This window comes from Vipera berus, assembly GCF_964194415.1.
Source record: "Vipera berus genome assembly, chromosome: 16".
In the NCBI taxonomy this organism is placed as follows: Eukaryota; Metazoa; Chordata; class Lepidosauria; order Squamata; family Viperidae; genus Vipera; species Vipera berus.
The window spans coordinates 8,971,436-8,997,035 of NC_138219.1; positions in this window are offsets into that span (position 1 = coordinate 8,971,436).

Sequence of the window (25,600 nt, forward strand, 5' to 3'; positions counted from 1 at the left end):
GGTGAGCCAAGAGAATTGTCATAACCAAGAGATAAACAATCAGGATAATTTGGGAACACGGCCAGACTTAGTTACTAAGTGCTTCTGTGGAAACTGTACAAGACAGTTGTCATTTCCTGGGAAGGAATTACAAACTGGGCTTATTGGTTGCATGAAGCCAGGACAACCATCTGTCTGAAATGGTGTGGGGGTCTCCTGCCGGAGCAGGGGGCTAGATGAAAAGGCCTTCCAATTCTGTTATTCTGTAATTATGCCTTCCTTCCTTCCTTCCTTCCTTCCTTCCTTCCTTCCTTCCTTCCTCCCTCCCTCCCTCCCTCCCTTCCTTCCTTCCTTCCTTCCTCCCTTCTTTCCTTCCTTCCTTCCTTCCCATTTCTTATTCTCACTGGAGATTTTTAAGGAGAGATTGGGCAGCAGTTTGTCTGAAATGGTGTGGTGTGTCCTGCTTGAGCAGCGGGTTGGATGAGAAGACCTCCACGGTATCTCCCAACTGTGTTATCCTGCAATTCACTTCACAGATTCGGCTCACAAGGAAATAATGTTTTACACTGTTTAATTCAAGATGCTAAGAACTCCCGTCTACCATTTCCAACTTCAGCTTACTAAACTCCAGGAACTCTCAACTGTTAAGTCCATCTGTCTCAACTTTTCATTAACCACACTCCTTTGGGCAACAGAAGAGAATTTCTAATGAGCCCGATCTCTTTTCTTCCAGAAAAGACTAGCAACATCTCCTTGACACGGTCAGTCACTGATGGTATCTTCTGAAGAGAAGCTACAGAGAAGAGGAATGAGAGTGGCTGGAGCAGAGTCCTTGTTGGTGTTATTCTTTTCCAGAAACTTCCAGAAAGAAAGCAAAGATCAAAGCAAACACAACATCCCTGTCTCCTAAACCAGAGGAAGGATCTGAGTTGTAGATTTGGGTGTTCATATAGTCTGGAAGTGTCATACTTCCTTGTTGAAAAGAAGAGCCGAAGGCGAGTCCGTAACTTTATAATTTCATCTTCACCTGTCGGCCTTGGGAAGACCTGTAATCTGTCACCTGCTTGTCAACAATTTTAGGATTTATCTCTTTTGGAAACAACCCACTGGGGACAAGAGTGGTGGGGAAACCAACAGTCTAACTACCAATTTCGGAAGGACACAAATGACATCCTGGATCACACCTTTCAATGGGTTCTCCTGAGGTTAGATTTTATTGGGTTTATCTGAAGACAGTCATGGAGGCGGATCTGTACGACCAAGGAGTAGTCCTTTGTTGAAGAATTAGACCAGTGTTTCTCAACCTTGGCCATTGTAAGATGTGAGGACCGGCTGGAGAATTTTGGGAGTTGAAGTCCGCACATCTTAAGGCTGACAAAGTTGGGGAATGCTGAATTAGGCACTACATTTGTATGTTTTCTTCTCCTAGGTCAAATTCAAAAGCTCCAGACGATGATAAAACGCCTTCGGAAGTTGTGGGTGCTCCATCACTGGAGATGTTCAAGAAGAGATCGGGCAGCCATTTGCCCAGAATGGTATAGAATCTCCTGTCTGAGCAGGGGGTTGGACTAGAAGACCTCCAAGGTCCCTTCCGACTCTGTTATTCATGAGGATGATGCTATCCATCCAGTCCCATCTGATTCTATGGGCCAGGTCTCTCTGCATCTTCTGATCTTGCACTATTTCTTTGAAAGCTCCACAGACTGGACTCAATAAACATGAATGGGCCAGATATGAGGTCCACCAATCACATCAGTTGTGGTGGATCTCCTCTTGTTCCTCCCAAATTTAGAAAGCAGAGGACCTGCTTCTAGAAGGATGAACCTGATAACTTAGCTACCATTTTGGAAACAGATCATTTCGGCTCTAAAATCCGGGGGAGGGTTAGTTACAACCACCTGCCTCTTCACATATTTCAGATTTAGCTCTGGGTCATGCATAGTTTGCATTTCCAGTTCTAGTTAGATGATGTCTTGGTGCCAAGGGGCGAAGGGACCGGGGGTGGAGAACAGCACTGTTATTAAGCGGAGGAAAACAATAATTTTGAGCAATTTGGAACTTCTGCATAAGTCGGAGTTCCTAGTTATTCAGAGGAACTTGGCGCAAGTATATAAATATACCGACGATCCCTCGGCTACCTTTGTTTGGACAAAATTCCCACACTGTTCTTCAGTCAGCAGGTAAGGTGTGATTCCTTCTACATTTGAAACACCAAGCCAGCTAAACAAATAAGGGCAAAGTAAGCAAACAGAGTTCTGATTTACAGCAGGCCAACCTATGCTTATTTTTCTCTAAGTTGTTTATAGGTGCCTTCTTTCTCCTCCGTCGTGATGGCCTCCTACAACTTCTGCGCTTGTATGTCCTGTCCTTCTGTGCGTCCTTGCTTTCAGGCCAAACCGTCGTGTCTCTGCATGCATGTTTCACGAATCAGCACGCCTTCGCACTGGGGACTGGTTCCTACTCCAAGCAAAACTCTTTCCGCAGATCAGAAGCTCCAAGGATTTTCCAGGCAGAAGAAAAGAGAGTGTGCTTGCTTGTCAACTTCTCGACCGTTGAAACATCTTATGAGAGGTGCCAGCTGTAGAACCTCTTACAGTCTCCAAAGGAACCCACCACTTCGGTCATATAGGTACATTAAATGTTAGAGTCCAGGTCAAAGAAGGGAGAAACCAAGAAAGAAAGAAAAAAGAAGACTGTTTTTATTCAATTCAATTGGAGAAGATGGGAGGTGGGTCTCCTAAAAATGCCGTTAATGGGGCCCCATCTGGTGTGGTCCAAATGTAGGGATTCAAGAGAACTTATTGGGCTGAAGTAGGTCTGTAATTTGTATCCCCAGAAGCACGTCTGTTTTTGTGTAATTGTCCTTTGAATCTTTGGATCCCAATTCAACACTTCAAACTCATCTGAGAACTCAAGGTTCGGTTGATCCAAGGAATAATCTGGTTCAAATTGCTTAGGAATGGAAGCCTTGTCCGATTGTAAACAAATACAGATCAGTAGCCTCATTTGTGGTTTATTTTTATTGTTTCCCAATTTCCTTTCCTTTCTTTCTTTCTTTCTTTTTTTTAGCATAATCCTGGACATGGTTTATCCTCCTTTCCCCCTCAAAACTTAATCCACTGCTTTAAATTATTGTTAATAATGAATGAAATGAGACAATGTGCTAATTTCTCGGGCTCAGATTTAAAAATGACTTGTAAATATATTTTGAGTCCATGCAATTCTCTGTTCTCCCACTAGATGGACACGTTCTCCTGCTTGATATTGCACAGTTCATACTTTGTGTGCTTCTTTTAAACTTTTTTTTCCTTTATTTTTTTTTAGCACCAAAGTTTTGGAAACTTCAGGTATGATCCAAACGGTTCATTACTGTCATCCTAGAGGGTTAAGGTCACCCTGGGTGAGTTGGGTGGGCAAACTAGGGTGTGTAACTGAATCTCACTCCATGGGTTCAGAATACTGAACATTTGCAATTGATCCAGAATCTATATTTATTGGATGAGACTGTAACAATTTTTTTTTAAAAAGGGAGGAAGAATCCTTTTTTGATTTGTCCAAATCCATACAGACCCAAATCTTTGAATCTGATTCCCTGAAAATCCATTTAGACCTTGAACAAACATTTAAAATTTAAAAAATGCAGGGTCAATCAGAATGAACTATGAAGCATTCTGTACAAATTGTAGAGTCAATCTGACACTCTTCAAATATTTTCCCAAAGTCTCCAACAGAGGGCAGAAATAACTTCTATTTCATGCAGTGCTCATGTTCTCCACAAGAGGGCAGTGGTTCATCATTTATTTGAAAAACCAGTTTGGCAAAATTGGGCCAAAAGAAGCTTTTTCACTCTTTGTTTTAATTTTCTGTTCTTGCGGTAGGGTGAATTGCTGTAAATTCAAAATAATAGAATAACGGAAGGGGACCTTGGAGGTCTCCTAGTTCAACCCCCTGCCCATTTCAGACAAATGGTTGTCCAATCTCTTCTTTAAAACCTCCAGTGATGAGGAAGGAAGGAAGGAAGGAAGGAAGGAAGGAAGGAAGGAAGGAAAAATGAATAACAATAACAGAGTAATAACAATAATAATAATAAAGTTGGAAGGGACCTTGGAGGTCATCTAGTCCAACCCCCTGCTCAGGCAGGAAACCTTATACCATTTCAGGCAAATGGCTGTCCAGTCTCTTCTTAAAAACCTCCAGTGTTGGAGCATTCACCGCTTCTGGAGGCAGGTTGTTCCACTGGTGAATTGTTCTCACTGTCAGGAAGTTTCTCCTTAGTTCTAAGTTGCTTCTCTCCTTGACTAGTTTCCATCCGTTGCTTCTTGTCCTGCTTTCAGGTGCTTTGGAGAATAGCTTGGAGTTGGAAGGGACCTTGAAGGTCTTCTAGTCCACAAAGCAGAGGGAGTCAAGCTATTCTCCAAAGCCCCTGAAAGCAGGACAAGAAGCAACGGATGGAAACTAACCAAGGAGAGAAGCAACCTGGAACTAGGGAGAAACTTCCTGACAGTTAGAACAATTAACCAGTGGAACCACCTGCCTCCAGAAGTTGTGAATGCTCCAACACTGGAAGTTTTTAAGAAGAGACTGGACAGCCATTTGCCTGAAATGCTATAGGGTTTCCTGCCTGTGCAGGGGGTTGGACTAGATGACCTCCAAAGTCCCTTCCAACTACTACTTCTTCTTCTTCTTCTTCTTCTTCTTCTTCTTCTTCTTCTTCTTCTTCTTCTTCTTCTTCTTCTTCTTCTTCTTCTTCTTATTATTATTATTATTATTATTATTATTATTATTATTATTATTATTATTATTATTATTATTATTATTATTATTATTATTATTATTATTATTATTATTATTATTATTATTATTATTATTGTCCTGCCCAAGCAGGAAACTCACATTTCAGACAAGTCTCTTCTTGAAAACCTCCAATTGTTCCAAGTAAATGATTTTCTTATTACTCCTGTAGAACGTTAAAGGGATACCGAGCAACCTAACATTTTAGAATGAATCCAGATTATTTCGTATTCAACTTTAGCTAATCTCAGAAAACTAACCCTGATTAAAGTTTGTTAAGACACGGACAGAGTTCAAAAGGAGACTCCAGATCTTTAGATGAGCCTGGAATTTAAAAAAAAAAAGAAGAAAATCAGGATCAAAGCTCTTCTCTAGATCTGCTGAAATGACATGAGGGGTCCCGACCGTAATTGGTCACCAAATTTAAGCTCAGTTTTAAAACAAACAAACAAAGAAACAAAAAAAAAACGTGACTTCACAAGGTGTCACAGGGAGACTCAGCAAATACACAACTCTCTTTGTGTGCTTGTGCATTTCCTGCTTCTGGGGTTGCGGGGAGGAAGCCCAACTTTCATCAACGTGAAAATCAGGATAACTGCATCTTGTGGGCAAGGGAGGGAAGACAGGTGAGAAAAAAAAAACCAGGAAACGTTTTGAAGTGTCTTTTGCAAGCTTGCCGTGGTGGCGAACTGGGTGTTAAAAGCTGTTAACAATTGATGACTGAGTGCAATGACTCTTCCAGGCTGTGTCAGCAGCTATTAAAAAAAACAACACACACAACAACAACAACAATCGTGACTCAGTCTTAACGCTTTGCAGTTGTGTGCAAAACTGTCAAGGCTCCTGGAGCCCTTGGAAATTTATTACTTCTGTTATTGTGAGCGTTACGATGACAATTTGCTTTGCGCCACGAAAGATTCGTGTGAAAATCTGTGACGCGTCTTTCCAAACACCGCAGCTCTCTTTGCTTCTTGAAGGGAAGCGTGGCTTCGTCCCGAACTCTTTACATGCACAGAAGCTTCTGTGCTTTCCTGCTGGTTCCAGTACAGTGCCTTGTGAAATAACATCTTCGGCAGGTCCAGCAGAAAAGCACGCCCCCCCCGTAATAAGCTGTTTTGCATGAATAAAACATAATTTTTTTTATTTTTTATTTTAATTCCTTGGTGGAGCAGTGGGCTAATGCCTCCTTAAGTAACACCAGCTGCCTGCAATCAGTGCAGGTTCGAGTCCCACCAGGCTCCAGGTTGACTCAGCCTTCCATCCTTCCGAGGTAGGTAAAATGAGGACCCAGATTGTTGGGGGCAATTAAGCTGACTTTGTAATAATGCCACTGGGGTGTGTGTGAAAGCCCTAATAAGCAGGCATATACATAGAATGAAGGCTACTGCTAAGCTTGTAAGCCGCCCTGAGTCTTCGGAGAAGGGCGGGATATAAATGGAATTAAATAAAATAATAAAATATCCCGCCCTTCTCCGAAGACTCGGGGCGGCTTACAAGCTTAGCAGATAACAGAGTTGGAAGGGACCTTGGAGGTCATCTAGTCCAACCCCCTTCTCAAGCAGGAAATTCTATACCATTCCAGGTGTTTCAGTCCTCCATTTTTTTTGCAGAAAGACTGAACAGTCCGTGACCAGGTGCTTTCCCATGTTATTTTTGACACAGAGCTGGTTCTCCAGGATGGCCACAAGGTTTGAGAATTGCTGCTTCATGCAGCTTAACTTGGAAGAAGATGACAAGAACGGTGGAAGAAACAGGAAAACTTAATAAGCATAATTGCCATACTTAAAAGGGGGAAAAAATGCATGAGCAGCACATATCGTCTTCGTTGATACGCGCGGGTGTGAACTCAGGCTGAGAAGCTAAAATGGTGTCCTGGAAACACCCAATTTTGGGGACAAGCAATGTTCTGCTGGATCCACTGAGGCCTTTCAAATGGGAACATCAAGGCATGGGGTTCTATCTTTAATTGTTCTGAGCCAGAGGCGAGTCACTTTGCTTTGGTTTCCAAAATGAAGCAATCAGTCCGGCACCGAAACCTCCCACTCATATCCTGAAGAACAAATCCGATTGATCCTAATGATGTTTACACCAAGGAAGTCAGGTTGGTCCTTAATTCCTTTTCAAGATAAGGGAACTTATTCACAGTCATTCCAAAGACCTGGTTTACTTCAAAGCATTTGTACGCTGCCCTTCCAAAGACGAGATTGCCAGAGAGACAAATCCACTTAAGATTGGCGTCACTCTGGGGTGACCATTTTAAAATGGTGGTGGGGCACACGAGGAGAAGGCATGGGGAGGGCAAAGAAAAACAAAGGACACATCTAATAAGCAGGCATATACATAGAATGAAGGCTACTGCTAAGCTTGTAAGCCGCCCTGAGTCTTCGGAGAAGGGCGGGATATAAATGGAATTAAAATTTAAAAAAAATCAAAAAAAAATCTGCACCTCTGGTTTCTAATGGCCAAAAACGGAGTGCTCCTAATTCTGATCAAGATCCAGTAAGGTTCAAGAGTTAATCTGGGAATATGCTCATTGGAGAAAGGATACCTAAAACAATTATATTTGGGATTTTGGTCCCAGTGTCCACCTTGGCCTTTTTGTCACCGGAAATGGCTCCCCAAAAGAAATATGAAAACCATGTCAAAGTCTAAATGCCTTGGGACTTGAAACTAGTCACAATATATGACTAGTTTCAATGGGATCATCACCAGGTGCAAGATGTAGCTGTTCTTACTTTCTTTTGGTCTTTTGAGAAGAAGACCAAAACTAGACTTTTGTGGTCCATTGATATCAACCCTACAAGGAAATCCAGGCCGAGTGGACAAATCCACAAGAAGAACTATATTCTTTTGAGATAGGGCCTTCAAAGAGAAGCTTAAAAGGAGGAATATTTGACCATAATTAGAAATGTATTTTATTATCACAGTATATTTGATGTGATTACTGTGTTTGCCCATCACAATATCTGAATTCTCACACACCATCCTGGATCATAAGCTAACCCCAAATGGCTGGAGTGTCATCCCATGTGCGGAGACACAAAACAGACCAGGATTCAAACCAGGCAAACTCATATTGTGTGACTGCATAAACTCACACAACTTACCTGTCATGGTTCAACAGGTATGAAGGAAAGCTAGTACATGATCTGTTGATGGAACAAATAGAGCAGGGGGTTGGACTAGATGACCTCCAAGGTCCCTTCCTCCTCCTCCTCCTCCTCCTCCTCCTCCTCATTATTATTATTATTATTATTATTATTATTATTATTATTATTATTATTGATGTTAACCAAAGGTATTAGGCTGATTTTACCTTTGGCCAATATTTATTTCTTCCATCAAGAAATTTTGAACTGGATTTCCTTCATTGATACATTCACACAATATGAGTTGAAATCCTGGTCTGTTTTGTTTCTGTCAGTACACAGTTTGTTAATGGCACAAATGGATGTTGACCAAAGGTAAACTCAGCCTAAAGTCAAGATGTTTGGAGAATATCGCTGAGGTGGCAACACTGATATCCAACCACATCATTCAGAAGCAAAAGGCGTCCCACTTAGAGACACCTGGAACTTTTGCTCTGGGGAGAACAAGTCCAGGAGGAAATCATTTTGTTCCTTCTTTTCTCAAAAACATATAAGATGAAAGGCAGGGTGTAACCCTGCACCTCCTCTTAAGCCAAGATTGTGATCACAACTAATTGCTGCAAACATGAGAAATAGGTTGAGGTTAATTATCAACTTATGGTTGAGATTGGAAAGCCATGGGGGATTCTAGAAGGACAGGAGAGTGGAAGAGTTGAGGATGGGTTAGGTTGACTAAAGGCCTCTGTGGTCTTCTTCTGTCCCTTGGTGGACCAAACAGAAAGTCCTCACATGGAAGGTATGAAGGACATCAAAACTTCTCACCTGGCTCAAAGTCATCCCAGGAGCATCCATGGTTGAAGCTCTGGATCTCTGTAAACTTCATTCATCATTTTAACCACTCTACCACACCAGTTTTCATAATTCATATATTATTGTTAAATTTTTATTTAAATAAGATAATATTACTACATTCTAATAAACTACACATTCATAACTCACTAAACCGTGATGTTTATTTATTTGGTTGGACAAGCTTGCTTTAGGAGTCAGTTCTTTGTATGAAGGCTACGTTATATTCTTCTCAAGCATTGGATCAGTTTGACTCCAATTAGAAATTTAATTAGTCTGAATTGGTCTGATTTGGAGAACTCACTTGAATCAACCTGATTTGCTAAATTGGCATGAATATTTAGATTGAATCAGATCTTCCAATACAACTCAAGTGTTCAAATTGTCATATCCACTTCCCACTTAATATGAGAGGTCCCAAGTTTTATTGGTAATTTTTAAATAACTTGAAAGGATCTAGGAGAGAAAGCAAACAACTATTAGCAATTTAGAACAAGCTTTATTTGGCATGAAAATAAAGAATGTGACAACACCCAACACAAAGGGCAGATTTCTTTAGGCGAGATGAGGTAGGGATGAAGAAAACAATGAGGACAATGGCATGTAGAATGGAGCTAGCAAAAGGTGTGAAAACCAGTCCTAAATGGTCTCCAAAAAAACCTCGTGGACGACCCACCCATATCAGTTCAGTTGCATTGAAGAGAGGAGAGTTTTCATGAGCATGTTTGAGAAGGTAGATATTTGATCTTCTGGATGTTCCTTCTACAGTGTGGTGGAATGTGGTCTGGATTCCCAGAAAGGAGGGGAATGCATTCCAGAGGACCAAGAGACAGCAAAGTTTTTAGACAGTTTAGTTGGAAAGAAGAGTGTTTAGGTGGCTCCTCCCTAGAGAATCTCAGCATATACTGTGTCTCTACTGATGCCTGTAGTTACTTCAGTTTGGCAAGATTCTGTCTGCCAACAATAATGGAAGCTGCTTAGTAATAACTCTATGTGTCTTTCTTAGCTTGGAGGGGCCTGGCAAGAGAGAGTTAATAAGGGCCACAATCATTGCAACAATCGGAGCTGCGTCTCCAACATCCTGAAGAGAAGGACGATTCGGAAGAGACTCCGTAAGGGTCACAGGAAACGGTTCGAGAGCTGTAGCGTCGGCGGTCTGCGTAACGTGGCTGATAGTAGCCAGGAGCAGAGCTGTAGCCACATGGATCATTGCTGTACCCGCACCGATAGGTATAGCCACGGGAGGGATAATAGCTTCTGCCATAATTGGAGGGGTAGTTATAAACACATGGATCATAGCATCTTCTACCATAGCTTGGAGAACAGCTATAGACACTTGCATCCCAGTATCTCCTACGATTGCCATAGAGATACTCCAATCCATATGGATCAGAGCTTCTTTGGACACCATAAGTGCATGGATCATAGTATCCTTGACTATTGTTGTAGAGGGACCCATAACTACATGGCTGATAGCCACTTCTCCAAAAACTGGGTGAGGAACTATAGGCATGAGGCAAGGATAGGCTGCGGTCCCGGTCAGAAAGGTAGCAACTGGGATTAGGGCCAGACAGGTAGCGGTATCTACGTGGTATGTAGCACCTGGCCGCGGTGCCAACTAAGGAGCTGTAGGGAGGAGAGATGCTGGGATGGGAGCCACTTGACTTGTAGATGGTGGGTGGGCAATAGATGGCTTTGGTGCCGCCAGAGGGATCCCTGCTCAGGATGGTAATGCCGATCATCTTCGGACGGAAGGACATCTGGAATCCAAAACACGAGGATGAGAAGGTCCCTTTTCACTAGACAGTTGGATTATTTGTTTATTTAAAAGCTTCATCTGGCCACCCACCTTAAAACAACTCTGGCCAGCTCACAACAACAGTCAAAACCAACAACTCTGAACCAACCGTGAAATGTCCCACAGGTTCAAGAGCACAGACAGAGATGCAGCGAGGAAGGAATGTGAGAAGCAATCCCCCAGGATGTCTACAACCCATCCTCACATATTGGGGGTGGGTGGGTGGGGTGTTCTCTAGAAGAAGGTCCCTGGGGGCCAACAGTGACTCACAAATAATAACTGCTACACCCCTAACCCTGACCCTGGAGTTGTGAAATCTCGATACCCAGGAGGACACATTTCAGAGAAAGGAACCATCACCTCCGGTGTCCAACCAAGTCTTGGTGATATAATCCAGGTTGCTTCTCCTAACCACCCTCAGATTGTCGATGGGGTGAGATTTATAGTAGCTTTATTCCACCTAACCCTAACCCTTCTCTATCTATCATCTATCTATCTATCTATCTATCTATCTATCTATCTATCTATCTATCTATCTATCTATCTATCTATCTATCTATCTATCTATCTATCCTCCCCACTCTCTCCCTCTCTCTCTATCATACATATCATTTAAAACATGGGACTTAAAATCAAATAGAAATAGTTATTTTATTGTTGAACACTTTTCTACAAAAACGAAGCTAAAATTCCTAGATTCTTTTTTTTTAAGTTTTAAGATCAGTTGTGATCCCACCACCAGCTGAAAGTCTCCCCCGATGAGGCAGTTTGCAAAATAATAATAAGAATAAAAATGAACGTCTTGTACCTACCTAATGATCTGGATAAGCAGGCAAAATCCGAAAGAGGGTTCAAGCAAGAGTTCCCTTTTTCTATATATATATATGCTCTCGCCCATAGCCAGAAGACTTCACTCTTTAAAGGGGAGAACCTAATTATATGCCAAACTCCAGATGTTGTATTCCTGCTATAAGCGAGTTTAATTACTTTGATAGCGGGTTGCTAATCGGCAGTCTGTGTATCGTTCTTCTCTTCCGTGTAATTTTCAAGTTTTGGCCCAGGTATATTGTACTTTTCTACACCCTTCTAATTTTAACACTCGGGGGAGAAAAGGTGATGTGTAAGCAACTTTTATTTTATTAATTGCTACCCTGCACTTGCAGAGTTTAGAGACTGCAGCCATGGAACAGTCCCAGGAACATGCCGGTTTTCTTCACGGAATTCAAAGGGTGAACATTGGAGAGATTCTCCTCCTTCCCTTCCTCCTCCTCCTCCTCCTCCCTCCTCTCCTTCCCCTTCCCCTTCTCCCTCTCCTTTGCCTTCTCCTACCCCTTCTCCTTCTCCCTTCTCCCTTCCTTCTCTCCCTCCCTCCCAGAATGATCTTCAGACATTTGATTCCATGGATATTCACTTGAAGCTCCACATCTGAGCCAACTTTTCTCATTGCGTTAAACCTTCAGCCTGTGCCCTTCTCTCTAACTTATTTTGGCCTCCCAACAGACCTATCCTGAGCAAATGAGAGAAAACTCAGGCAGACGCGGGGCTGAAGGCTGAACCGAACTTGCGTTGCGTGCCACATTCGACGATCCAGCATGAAATCGAAAGTGGGAATTGCGTCTACGCGACACTGTTGACTTAGTCTAACTTTTAGTGTCATGTGTAGCCTTGCCCAACACTGAAATAATCCTGAGGGACCCAGTATATCTCTTCTCCACCTTTCCTTCTGATTGTAAATCTTTAGAAAAATCATCAAGAAGGCCTGGCAGTCACCTAAACATGATCCATGCATGCTTTGGACAAGATTTTGGTAGAAATGTGCTTGTCTACCGCGTAATCTGATAGGAATGTTTCAAAGGAGCTACCCAACGATTAACGAAATAATACAGTGTTTGGGGCCAGAGCTGTGATCTCTTACACAGCAAGATTAAATCCACTGTGCATACTTTTGGGAAGTGGCAATTAGTCAACACCCAGCATGGATAAAATAAGTAAATAAATTGAGAAAATCAAACACTGACGTCCTTCAAAGATGAAGCCAACAACTCGAATCTTTCTGTAACAAGCAGATGTCACCTGCCTTTTTCCAATAAAGCAGAAGGCGCTACAAGCTTTAATTAAATCTGGGTTCTGCTTTAGGCCTGGAAAACCCTGGGGTGCTGGTTAATTAAAGAATGGCATATTCTTTGCATATTCTTTTTATGGTATGGATTCTGCTTTTCCTGAACATATAATAACAAATGCAAGAAGGAGGAACTCTACTCCTGTTTTCCCAAGAGGAATATCAATGGTGAAACATCTTGAGATGTTTCTTTTTGGTGATGGTCAATGGACACCAAGAAGTGACTTTATCTAATGAAAGAAAAATCAGGAAACCGCTACCAAGTTTTGGTCTTTGAAAAACTGCAAAATCCATCATGCACAGCACATGTGTGGCCAACCTATTTTCTGAAGATGAGGCATGGGAAATATTAGGAGAGAATGTGACTTTTTGCCCACCAAAATTTATAATGGAGAGAGTTAGGTTATGACTATAAATAGCTGTTCGGATCGTTATAATCCTAAGACTAAAATATAAGCAGGAGACGTTTCTCCAACAACGATGAGGAAATAAAGATATAATAAAGGGAAATACAAATGAAATACGATATGCCCTCCACCCAAGTTAATCAGATTTGGGAAGAAATCAGACTGGTTCAGTTTTAATGAGTAACTAATTGCTTAATTAAATGCAACTATAAGCTACGATATTTCTGCTCTTTCAAAAGTGGGCAAGGCTGTGCTCCACTTGCAAAATGACACTGGGGGAGGAAAGTGAATGGAGAAAGAAAAACGATCTTAATAAAAAAAATTTTTTTTAAAAATGTCCTCAACGTGATTACATGGGGAAAACTGTTAGCCAGGAATGTGCAGGTTACGGAAATGGACTTTTTCTTTCTTTCTTTCTTGCAATGCATTTTTGGAAAACTCTCTTGGTGCAACCTCAGTTTTGCCCTAAATGGATGTAGAAATGAGATTCAGCCGAGGAAAACAAGATTTCTACAGGTCACTCACAATTCGACGTTGTGAGGACCGCAAGCTTGGATGACGTCGCTTTGAGTGTGCCCAGAAAATGTCAGAAGATCAAATGTTCAGCAGTTCTAAGCAGGAAAGCAGACCATATCAACCACGTACAGAGTTGGAAGGGGCCTTGGAGGTCCTCTAGTCCAACCCCCTGCTCAAGCAGGAGACCCTGTCCCATTTCAGAGCTGAAGAAGCTTCTTGGATGAGAAGTGAAATGTCTTCAAAGAAAAACAAGAAAGTCCAGTTGCCTCGTGGAAAAGCACCTTTGGGGTAACTATGACCCAGATGACCAAGAACCTCCATAGACATTGAGGTATGCCTTATGGAGCACTCTTTTACCCTTCTAGGAATGGTCCCAGACAGACCCAAATCTCTCTTAGAGTCTTCTTGGAGAGCATTGCCAACTTCAACCCACGTGGATTGCAGTGGTACCCCTAGGTATGCATTTCCTACAATGAATAGCATCTCGTCATTACGACTTTGAGTCAACTCCTGATCCAACACCACATATGGCTCACATGAGAATCCTCAAACTAGCTGCAGTTCTTAATTCCTGATAATTAAACAGCACGAGGGTGTGTTCAGACGAGCCAAAATTGCTTTTTGAATGTATCAAGGGAATTAAAAGCTCCTCGAAATAAATGTGGTAAGGTTGGGCTTCCAACTTATGAGTTGTCCAGGCTTCCTTCGAGTGCCGAGGAATTCTATAAAAGGTCAGTTGCATCCTGAGAGCTTCCAGAGAGTCCTTCATACTGTCCATTGTCTACGTTCCAGGTAGGTTTTCTTTGATTTCTCTGGAGAGCGGTACTCTGGATGGTGTATCGCTTCTGAGTAGGTATGGGATGATTTTCTGAGTCTGGGCTTCCTCTCATTCAGTGTCCTTCTTGCCCCTTTTCAGACGCACCTTGATCTTCTCAAGATGATCTTCTACATACCTCAGCAATACCTGGACCTAGACAGCTGGGACACCAATTATGGAAATGAATATATTTCCCCCTCTGAATATTTCTATGATTATAATCCCACGGACTTCATCTTAGATCATAAATCCAGACATGATTCTCCTTCCTACAGCTCTAGCTCTGATGGCTGTGGTCCTCACTACGGTGCCAGCAGTGGACCAAAACTCAGATATTGGGCCCCCTGTGGCCAAAGTGGCCATTGGGTTCCTGTCTACTCAGATTCCAGCTGTCCTCCCTGGTCCAGATGTGACCCTTGTAATCCCTGCTACAGCCCCATCTGTAGACCCCAATCCGGCCGGTCAAGATCTGCTCCTCCTTCCATGGGCATCTGGAGACCTCCAAGTTCTAGCTCCAAATGTTGTCCTCCTTGGTCTAGATGTGACCCTTGTAATCCCTCCTCTCCTCACTACCATTGGAGTCCTCCATCCATGTCCAGACGGGGATCCCAAGATTCCAGCCCTGGCTCCAGATATTGTCCTCCTTGGTCCAGATGTGACCCTTGTAATCCCTCCTCTCATCACTACCATTGGAGTCCTCCATCCATGTCCAGACAGAGATCCCAAGATTCCAGCCCCGGCTCCAGATATTGTCCTCCTTGGTCCAGATGTGACCCTTGTAATCCCTCCTCTCCTTGCTGCCGTTGGAGTTCTCCATCCATGTCCAGACAGAGATCCCAAGATTCCAGCCCCGGCTCCAGATATTGTCCTCCTTGGTCCAGATGTGACCCTTGTAATCCCTCCTCTCATCACTACCATTGGAGTCCTCCATCCATGTCCAGACAGAGATCCCAAGATTCCAGCCCTGGCTCCAGATATTGTCCTCCTTGGTCCAGATGTGACCCTTGTAATCCCTCCTCTCCTCACTACCACTGGAGTCCTCCATCCATGTCCAGACGGGGATCCCAAGATTCCAGCCCTGGCTCCAGATGCTTTCATCCTTGGTCCAGCTGTGGTTCTTGCAATCCCCACTACAGCCCTATCTGTAGACCTCGATGTCCTCCCTCCATGAGCAGCTGGGGATCTAGCTGCTACTCTCCTCCATGGTCCAGACCTGGCTGCTGGTCTCCTCCCTCCATGAACAGGTGGGGATTTCAAAATCCCACCTCCAGCTGCTGTCCTCCCTGGTGGAGACGTGGTTCTTATAGCCCCAGCTCTCCTTGCAGCCATTGGTCCCCTCCCTCCATGTCCAGACGGGGATCCCAAGATACCAGCCCCGGCTCCAGATGCTGTCATCCTTGGTCCAGCTGTGGTTCTTGCAATCCCCACTACAGCCCTATCTGTAGACCTCGATGTCCTCCCTCCATGAGCAGCTGGGGATCTAGCTGCTGTCGCCCTCCTCACAGTTGCCCTTCTCCCCTCATGAACAGGTGGGGATCTCCAGATTCTAGCTCCAGATGGTGCCCTCCCAGATGTTATTATCCTCGCTACAACCCCAGTTATTGATCTCCCGGCTCCAGCTGTGACCATCTTTCCAGGGTTTCTCCTGTGTCTCTTCTTGCTAGAACTCCAAGACGGATTCTTAGTCTCCTGGCTTTGTTTCTCCATGGCTGCCCATCTTGAAGAAACTTAGAATACAGCAGAGGCTTCTGAGATGGTACTCTGGAATCTGAAGAGGATGCAACAAGGAAAGACCCAGACACGATGCAATTTCCTAGAGAAACTACAAATACTACCATCACTTATGTTGACTGGACCTGGCTTTCAAAGATATTAAGCTTTTGGGTTACTTGTGTTCAACAAAATGCTCTATCTGGTGCTTAGTACCTCTGAAATTCAAGTCCTACACTCAGCATCTTTGACTTGAATGTCACTTTTCAGTCCTGTCCCCTTATCTTCCTTCATCCTGATGTTTTTGTCGTAGAAATTCCACCATATTTGATCAATTGCCTTTTCGAAAACAGTTGCTGGGACTTGCAGTCCGAGAAGCTCCCAAGACAGTTGAAGAACTTCTGGAGGGCTACAGATTCCCCACCCCTGCTGATTTATTTTTTTTAAAAAAGGGAGATCATGTCAATTTTTGTTTTTGATCATAAGCTGAGGCAACCAACCAACCAACGAAAGAAACCAAAATGTTTTGTACCGTGGTTTTCAGACTGAATCGTAAAGGATCCCGGGCTCTCTGAAAGCTTCTCACGAGTCCTTCAAGGGAAGTGATAGGGTTTCTAAGTAAGTCAGCACCTGTGCAAATTACCCTAAAGCAAGGAACAGAAATTTTATGGGATCAAAAGTCCCACCTGACTTTAGAGTAACAAGCTGGGACCAGATTTGGTGGCCAGGTTAAAGAAAGTAGATGGGTTTGGAGAGGTTGAGTTTTGCTTGCAAGGGATAAAGAACAGAGCTAGGAAAGATTCAGTGGCTGACTAATGTCCTAAAATATATCTCCAGCTTCGTCCCTATGCAAAAAGGAGAAGGAACCCATTTTTTTCTCTTTCTTTCCCCCAACTACTAAAAGAAATTTTGAAAACCACTGCTTTCCAAACTCAGAAAGGTGTCACAATTTCCAAGAGGGACATTACCTAGAAACCGGTTGACATATAATTCTGGGTAGCATGCTAAGAATTGTACCTCTATGTCAATAGCAGGATGCCTGCTTTGTTTAATAGATGTTCCTGGAGAACTAACTAAGGGGAGGCATGTATCTTAACCCCCTTCTTGTGTGATTCTCCAGAAGGGATATGGCTGGGCCTTGTAGGAAACAGAATGCTAGAAGATTCTTTTGAGGTCTCTTCCAGCATGGCAAGCTACATCCTTACTTAAATATCTATAAATGCCTTCTACACATCAACTCTAGCCTAAACTGGTTTTTTTTCTGTATCTCCATTTCTCTGTCCTTCATTAAACTTTCTTCTGCATTGAATTCTGTTGTTGTTGTTGTTGTTTAATCTGTGGGTTGGCGTATATATCTAGAGTTGGAGAACGTCTGTATAGACCGAAAACTAAACTTCACCAGCCACCTAAAATAGGTTTCTTACCATGGCCAGCTTCAGAGTCAAGAGTCAAAAGTTCACACTTTGTATGAAGCCAACCTTTTATTCTTATTATTATTATTGGTCTTGGTTAACTGGCTGACTTTGCAGGACACATGAAGCTCAATCCAAAACTTAGCATATTGCATGGAACCCACACGAAAACTCTTGATCTCCAGTTGTTTCAAGTTCTGTAGTTGAAGACGTGAATACCCTGAAGATATTTTCCTTGTACTACGCCCAGTTTTTCTCTGGTGTTCATTCTTACCCCTTCCATTGGCATGATTAGAATCATGGGAACTCTGTTCCCACAAACAACCTGGCCTTCATTTGCAGAGCATCTATGCTGAGTCAAGGAATGGACTTCTCTTTCAGAATGCAAGGGAAGTCACTGCGACTCGGCTCAAGAAGGGGTTCTGGATGCAACAGGACACATTCCCATCTTCACCATCCCTCTGGTGGACACTTTGGATAAGGATCAAAAATCACTGAGCTTCATAATTGCCTAGATCCTGGGGCGGTCTGAGATATGAGTTATGGGGTGGATGAAACGGGACATGGACAATTCAGGACCATTCCATCCACACTTTTGGAAGTGGGCAGAAGGTATTAGATGTCCTTCAACTTCTGTTTGCGTCCCGCTTGCCTTCATTTAAAATAAGAAGAGGCTCACGATCAGCCTTGCGCTACTTATCTCCTACACGATACGCAGATTCTTGTAGATCCTGTTACATTAAAGTAAATAGGTCTGTGATGTTAATTAACTGAATGACACACCTGCCATCTCGTTCTTTGATCTGGTTGCAATTTCACAGTTCAGCTGCAGAGATTTTTGGGGTGATGTGCAGAAGGCTGGAGGATCAGATCTTTGGCATCAACTGGGAGATGCCTTTTCTTGAAGCTTGAGATGGCTCCAGATTAGACAAGATCAAAAGTAGGCATTGACTGAGTGATCCTATCTCACTGCTCTTCTGGCACTTAAACACGCCTACCCAGTTGTTAATTTGGGGATTGTCATGAGTATGTCTCATGGGTAGCTAACTACTGTATGTTTCCACCTAGCCCGTTGCCTTTTTGTCACTACTGCTGTGAGGCAGAGTAAAGTAGGTTGTGTAATTGCATGTTGAGGGCTCCATACAGGCAGTTCAGTCTTTGCAAATATGAGATGTGTTTTGCCGGTTAGAAGGAAAGGAATGTGTTTCTGGATAACTTCTTTCTTCTTCTTGAAAACTCCAATGTTCAACATGACTTTAATAATACAATTGTACAAGGGTTGGAATTAGGGGTAGAGGTGATTGGCAATTAAGCCTGGTAGTATTTTGGGGGGTGCCCTTTCAACAGGGTTACTTTTTGATTCAACCTTAGTGGGAAAATATTTTGATTTGGTGTTCCTCAGTCATTAATACCTCTCATATTTTCATGAAGTCCTCATACAGGTTTGCCTCCCACGATCCTTTAAAACCCTTTTTAATTTTACCCTTTATCCACATTTATCCTTAAGCCGATCGTTTTAAGACCAAAGTGCCATGTGGCCACCCAACTTTGTTGCTTACAGTACCCCAAAACAACAAAACAGATCCCATTAAGATGGAATAGGAAAACTTTTGAGAAGCTTCTGGGGTTTATCATTTGTCTTCTTCTCCAGGTGAAACTTCAGACCAGCCAGAAGCCAAGGTAGAAACCAGGTTTTTTTCATGCCTTTCCATAGGACAACAGGAAATCTGGGTCTACCATGGGTTGGTAGGAGGGATTGTTCCAGAGCTGCAATTCATGTTTTTCCCCCCTCTGACCCACATCCCCATTAGAGAGTTGTGATTAAACAATGCACAATAAATAGGATAATAGAGGAGATGGTTTGATACTGAGGGAGAGTTTTATTGCAGGAGAAGAATACACCAAGAGTGTCTGGTTTCTCACTAAGCTGATTGGACGTGGTTAAGAAGGAGATGTTTTTTCTCCAAGCCATGTTCTTCCCATGAAAAGATATGGTCTTGAAAATGTGTGCTGGCCACAGAGATGGACGAAAATGGGGCGTGGATTGGGTCACCTTTCATCCTGGGAAAGATCTGGGTCATTTTAGCAATCAGAAGGATGAAGCCTTCCCAGGTTTGATGCCTTCTAGATAAACCGGACTACAATTCCCATCAGAGTTGAATCACAACCCATTCTCCCCAGGTTGGAGAAGCCACACTTCAATTTCTAAAAAGGGACAAGGGAGCTGCCCGTCTTCAGCTTTTCAGAAACACCAGGTCCTCTGTGGCCACCTGTGTTGGCTGCTGTATCTTCAGTCCTCTGGGAGGTCCACCTGAGTTCACCAAAGATTGGGGTTATGGAACCTCCTGGATGGGAAGTTGCGCCTGGCTCCATAGCCCATCCTGTAGTTCCAAGGTTCATAGCAGCTTCCTCTGCGGGTGTATCGGTAACCATAACTACAAGGTGACGTGGAACATGTGTTTAAACCCCCAGAACCGTAGCCGTATGGCTGATAGCCATTGTTGTAACAGTTGCTTGGATCACAGTAGCTGATCCCACTGCCATAACCATATTGGGGATAGCAAGGAGCATAACATGGTGGATAATATGAGAGAAAGTATGGTTGATAAGGATCATAGGAGTCTGGTTGAGTGTAGAAGCTCATGTTCCTGGAAGCAGAGGTAGATCTGCAAAGACAGGATTCCAAACCAAGTGAGCGTCATATTTTTTATCATTTCCTTTCTGAACACCACCCACAAACCCTTTGGATCAAAGAGATAGAAGGGCAGAAATAGACTGTGGTCAAATCTTGACCAAGAAAAACCAACTGGACTTCTGGAGGCCATGGCAGATGAGAACTCTAGACCAGTCTCATTTCCCATGACTTAGAGCAGTGGTTCTCAACCTGTGGACCCTTAGAGGGGGCCACAGTGTCCTCACAGGGGTTCCTCAAAGTCTTGAAGAAATGTTATGATTTAAATGTTAAGGGGTTTTTTTTGGAGGGGGGGTCTATGGCCATGATCTGTGGTCACAAAAGGTATTTAAAGGGGTTTGTGGTGAAGAAAGGTTGAGAACCCCTGACTTAATCTCTCCTATGACTTAGCACGAGGAAACAGGCATGCATTTTGTGGGTGATACAGAGCTGTCAAGAGCATGAGTGTATGGTTGTGTCAAGTCAACCCGTGTATAGTTCATTCAATAAAAAGGTTGTGCAAATATAGTTGAAATTCTGCACTAGAAGTTCAGTGGCAAACCTGAGGCAGATCTTCTCCTTCTTGACTAGAGAGCTAGAGGTACACACAGCTTGGCTGTCCTTGTCAATTGCTTTGGGCATTTGTTATCATAGAGATCTTTGTTCTGGCTGGCCACTCTCTCTTCCCAACTCTTTGTCTTGGAGAGCCAAATAGGCAAAACAAGGACCTGGGATTTGGTGCTCCTAAATTGACTAGAAGAATCCCATCAAACTTTATGCAAAATTGGGTCTGTTTGGGGGGACACAAGGGCCCCCCTGCCCATTTTTTAATATTTAATTTGGTATTCCTACAACCTAGCAACTCATAGATGGAGCCAGTTGGACGTGTTTTTCGACAACAGTTCCAAAAATAGGCATCCGAGGGTGGTTTTTTTGGAAACCACGTGTATTTTCATGAAATCCTTGAAGGAAGGGAGGGATGGTTCAAATTGAGGAGCATATTTTTTTTCATGTTGTAAACTAACCAGATGCTGGAAAACAACTCAAACCGGTTATGCAGACCTTCCAAATAGCAATGGAAGGTGGGGGCAAAGCCATTTAGAAAAACCATGGACAATTCAGTTTAATCCCCTAGAAAGTTTGAGACGTTTCAATGCACTTCTATTACAACTTCACTCTATATTCAGCTCACTCCAATTGGCCCACCTATAAATAAATGACCCCAGAAAAGCAAAAAATAAAAATAAAAATCTGAGGACATGAAATTGCTTCTTGACAAATCAGGCTAATAATTTTACATTTACCCTCTGAATATTCAACACTGATTTTTTTTTAAAGTTAGTCTTTACATCATTTGTAAAATTTACAGATTTATTTTCATGACAATGATTATTACCAGGCTGTTTTTTTTTCAGCTATGGTCCATGTCCTTCAAGCCCCCATATTCAGAAATTTCCAGCTGGATTAACATTCAGAAGGTAATATTTTAAAGAGACATAACAATCAGACAGTAATTAAAATATACAAATGAAATCAAGCCTAGCTGTGTTTGATTTCTCATCTCACAGACACAATTACTCATTTGTCTTGTCAGAACTTTCCCCTTTGTCTTCTTCTTCTTCTTCTTCTTCTTCTTCTTCTTCTTTTAACTGACAATTAAAATTGGAACTCCCAGCTTGGATCTCCTGGTGGTCTCCAGATCGGTCCTCCAAGGTCCCATCCAGCCCTATGATTCTATGTTCTATTTGAGAATTGTTAGGTGCTGCCCTCTATAGGACTGGGTTAGTCAATGCAGCCTTCTTTATCCGTGAATTATATTCTGCTTAAAACCAAAGAGTTTTTTTTTACTCATGGAGTGAATTTCTTGGGATTAAAATCCTAAACATCTCTACCTTGAAGGGCATCTTGGGTGAATTAAAAAAAAGAAAAAAAGAAATATTTCAACGAAGACACAGTGAATCTGTCCTACAGTGAACGGAAAGCAAAGTCTCCAGACATTTTTATTTTATTTTGCAAAGATACCCAGAAAAGCAGTGCACTGAACTGTGTTGCACAACAGTAAGATCCTGAAGAAGGGAAAAAGCTTGAAAGAGAGAAGGAAGTGTGGGGAGAGAATTAAACCTCGCTTAATAACAGTGCTTTGCCCTCCAAAAATTTGAAGACATTTCCTGGGAAAACTTGTAAAAAAAAAAAACTTGCCTGAACTGATAGATAGGAAAAATAGGAAGAATATGTATATATGCTAAAGAAATGAATCAAATGGACTTACCAGCTTCAACGCTGAGAGATGTATTTTTTAAGCAAAAGATGTTTAGCGTCTTTATATGTCTTCTCTGGGAGCCTAAGGGGGGGGATATGAAACACACTTTGCTATTTAATTAGCTGGCAACCATTAAAAAGAAAAAAAAGTGTTCTCTTGCAATTATTTTCCTTGGCAGTCAAAATGAAGAGCTGATCTGCCAATTTCTCCCATCACCCCAGGAAAATTTAATGGTCAAAAAAATAAATAAATAAATACAAACGATTAAGCAGGAAGAGGAGGGGGGGAGGGGGAAAAAAGAAACTTTTTCTTCAGCAGCAATAAAACAAGTTTATCGTTACTCCTCTAATTTTTTTTAGAGCATTTAAAGAGGATACCTCATTAAGGTTTATTAGCACAGGTGAGGATGAAATGAACCAGTGTCACGAAAATGCAGAAAGGTCCGAATCACATCCTTGCAAGAACTTGTTTGTGTTCCAGAAGGCAAAAAAAGTATGGGCAGAAAATGTGATTTAATTAGATAATGGTTGATCATTTTAAGTGCTGATTTTTTTTTTAATCGCATTCCCATTTCTGATCTTTTTTCACTCTTTGGATGCGAAATGCAGAATGACTGAAGAAAAATGTTTTTTTAACTTCGAAAGATATTGAAGGATATTTTTGAACAATGGACCCAGAAGTTAATTTTAATAGTGTCTGCTATTACAGAGAGACTGTGTTTAAAACAGACGTTATGGAAGGAGAACAAGGATCTCCGGCTTGAGCAGGGGGTTGGACTGGATGACCTCCAAGGTCCCTTCCAACTCTGTTACTCTGTTATTATCTGTCAGAACTGAGACTGGTAGAATAGAATAATACTAAGGATAGAATAATAATGATCTGAAAGTGAGTTTAAAAATGAGACATTACAAAACGGCATGGAAAAATATGGACATACGAAAGAAACATATCTTTCCTCTTCTTTGCTAGATTCTTTCTATTTTTTCTTTTCGTTTGCATTGTTTATCTTTTTTTTTAACAATCTTTTTTTCTAAGCAGCTTTTTAACCAGGAAAAAAAAAGCTGTTTAGGGGAAAAAAAACAGATGAGAGTTAATTCTCAATCCCACTCGGAATTATTAAAATATCAGAGTTTCCTGGAATTTGCTCAAGATCATTTAGTTGAGGAAGCGGCTAAACCTGATTTGCAAACTGACGTGTTGGGTTATTCTTGCAGGAGGCAAAGCACGTTCTCCCATTTTGAAAGGGTGGGGGAGAGGAAATAAAGGACTTGCAAATATTTCCAAGGAAAGAAACGAACGAGAAGGTTGCACTGTCCATTTCTGATCTCTGTCATCTAGGGAAAAGATCGGTCCTTTGGGAGATCTCTGAGAAGCATTTTCACGACTCCGAGTGAGATTGATGAGGAACCCTCGTCTTTTTATTTCTCTATTTTCCTAAGCGGCTCAGAGCCCTTACAGAATGATGTATAAATCACAGCCAGAAATAGATACAAAATACAAAAATAAATCCTCTTTTCAAAAATTGGTGGCTAGTGATGCGGATTTCCACCCCATCCTAGTAGACCATTGTGTTGCCGAGAGGAGGGTCTGAGATTTAATGTTTGAGAAGAGGAAGAAGGAGGAGAAGAAGGAGGAGGAGGAGGAGGAGGAGGACAGAAGAAGAAGAAGAAGAAGAAGAAGAAGAAGAAGAAGAAGAAGAAGAAGAAGAAGAAGAAGAAGAAGAAGAAGAAGAAGAAGAAGAAGAAGAAGAAGAAGAAGAAGGAGAAGAAGAAGAAGAAGGAGAAGGAGAAGGAGAAGGAGAAGGAGAAGGAGAAGGAGAAGGAGAAGGAGAAGGAGAAGGAGAAGGAGAAGGAGAAGGAGAAGGAGAAGGAGAAGAAGGAGAAGGAGGAGAAGGAGAAGGAGAAGGAGAAGGAGGAGGAGGAGGAGGAGGAGGAGGAGGAAAGAAGAAGAAGAAGAAGGAGGAGGAGGAGGAGGAAAGAAGAAGAAGAAGAAGGAGGAGGAGGAGGAGGAGGAGGAGGAGGAGGAGGAGGAGGAGAGTAGCAGGAGAAGGAGACCTGGAAGAAAAAGGAAAGATGGACCCCTCTGTATTGAGGTCTCCTGCTCTGCTTCCCTCCACCTTCTCACCATAAATTGGTTCCTCTGCTTGGAGTGGAGGTGTTGTGTCTCCTCAAAGAACACGTCTGGGAGATCTTCCCAGGCATATACCCCAGCTGGGTATCAGATTTCGCTTGACAATGATAGGAAGTTGCTCACAAGCCAGGCATCTTTCCGCATTCAGATGTCAACAAATCTCAGAACAGGTCCATCAGGAACTCTCTCTATCTTTTGACTCAGCTGGCTTATCTGCCACCATCATCATTTGCAGAGAATGAGATGACTGATTGTTTCCAATAGCAGCTACTCTTCTCCTTCGCTGCAACTCCCCAACCTTAGGAAAGCATCGTTCAACTTCATCTTGATTTGAGGAACTGAAGCTCTCAGAGACTTGGGTAGCCCAAACTAAATCCCAAAACACGAGGGGGTTCTTCTTCATTCAGAAAAAAAACCCCATCCATCAATAGACACATAGAGATAAACTACATTTACATGCCATTCAAAAGAGAGAATTTTAAAAAAACTAAGAAGAAAACACAAAAAAACTAGAATACATCCTCTCCAAGAGCCAACACCCAGATAAGCAGGGATTAATACCAAACAAGCAGAAAACAATACCCTGATCAAGGAACTATCAAGGAAAAACATCACACCTCCATCAACACAGGCAGGGCAAGCTACCGTAGATAATCAGGGAGAAAACCCCGCACTCCCTCGCACTGATGATGTTACCCAGCAGATTAATGAGATGTCTTCAAGCAAACAACCAAGCTCAAACAGTTCAACCCTGATTTACCGATAATATCTTCTACTGCAATCTTACCTCTTCTTTTCTTCCTTTCTCTATCTATCAATTGATCAGAATAGAGTTGGAAGGGACCATGGAGGTCTTCTACTCCAACCACCTGTTCAAGCAGGAGACCCTATACCATTTCACATAGTTGGTTGTCCAGGCTCTTCTTGAAAACCTCCAGTAATGGAGCACCCACAACTTCTGGTGGCAAGCCGTTCCACTGGTTAATTGTCCTCACTGTTAGGAAGCTTCTCCTTAATTCCAGGTTGCTTCTCTCCTTGAGTTTCCATCCGTT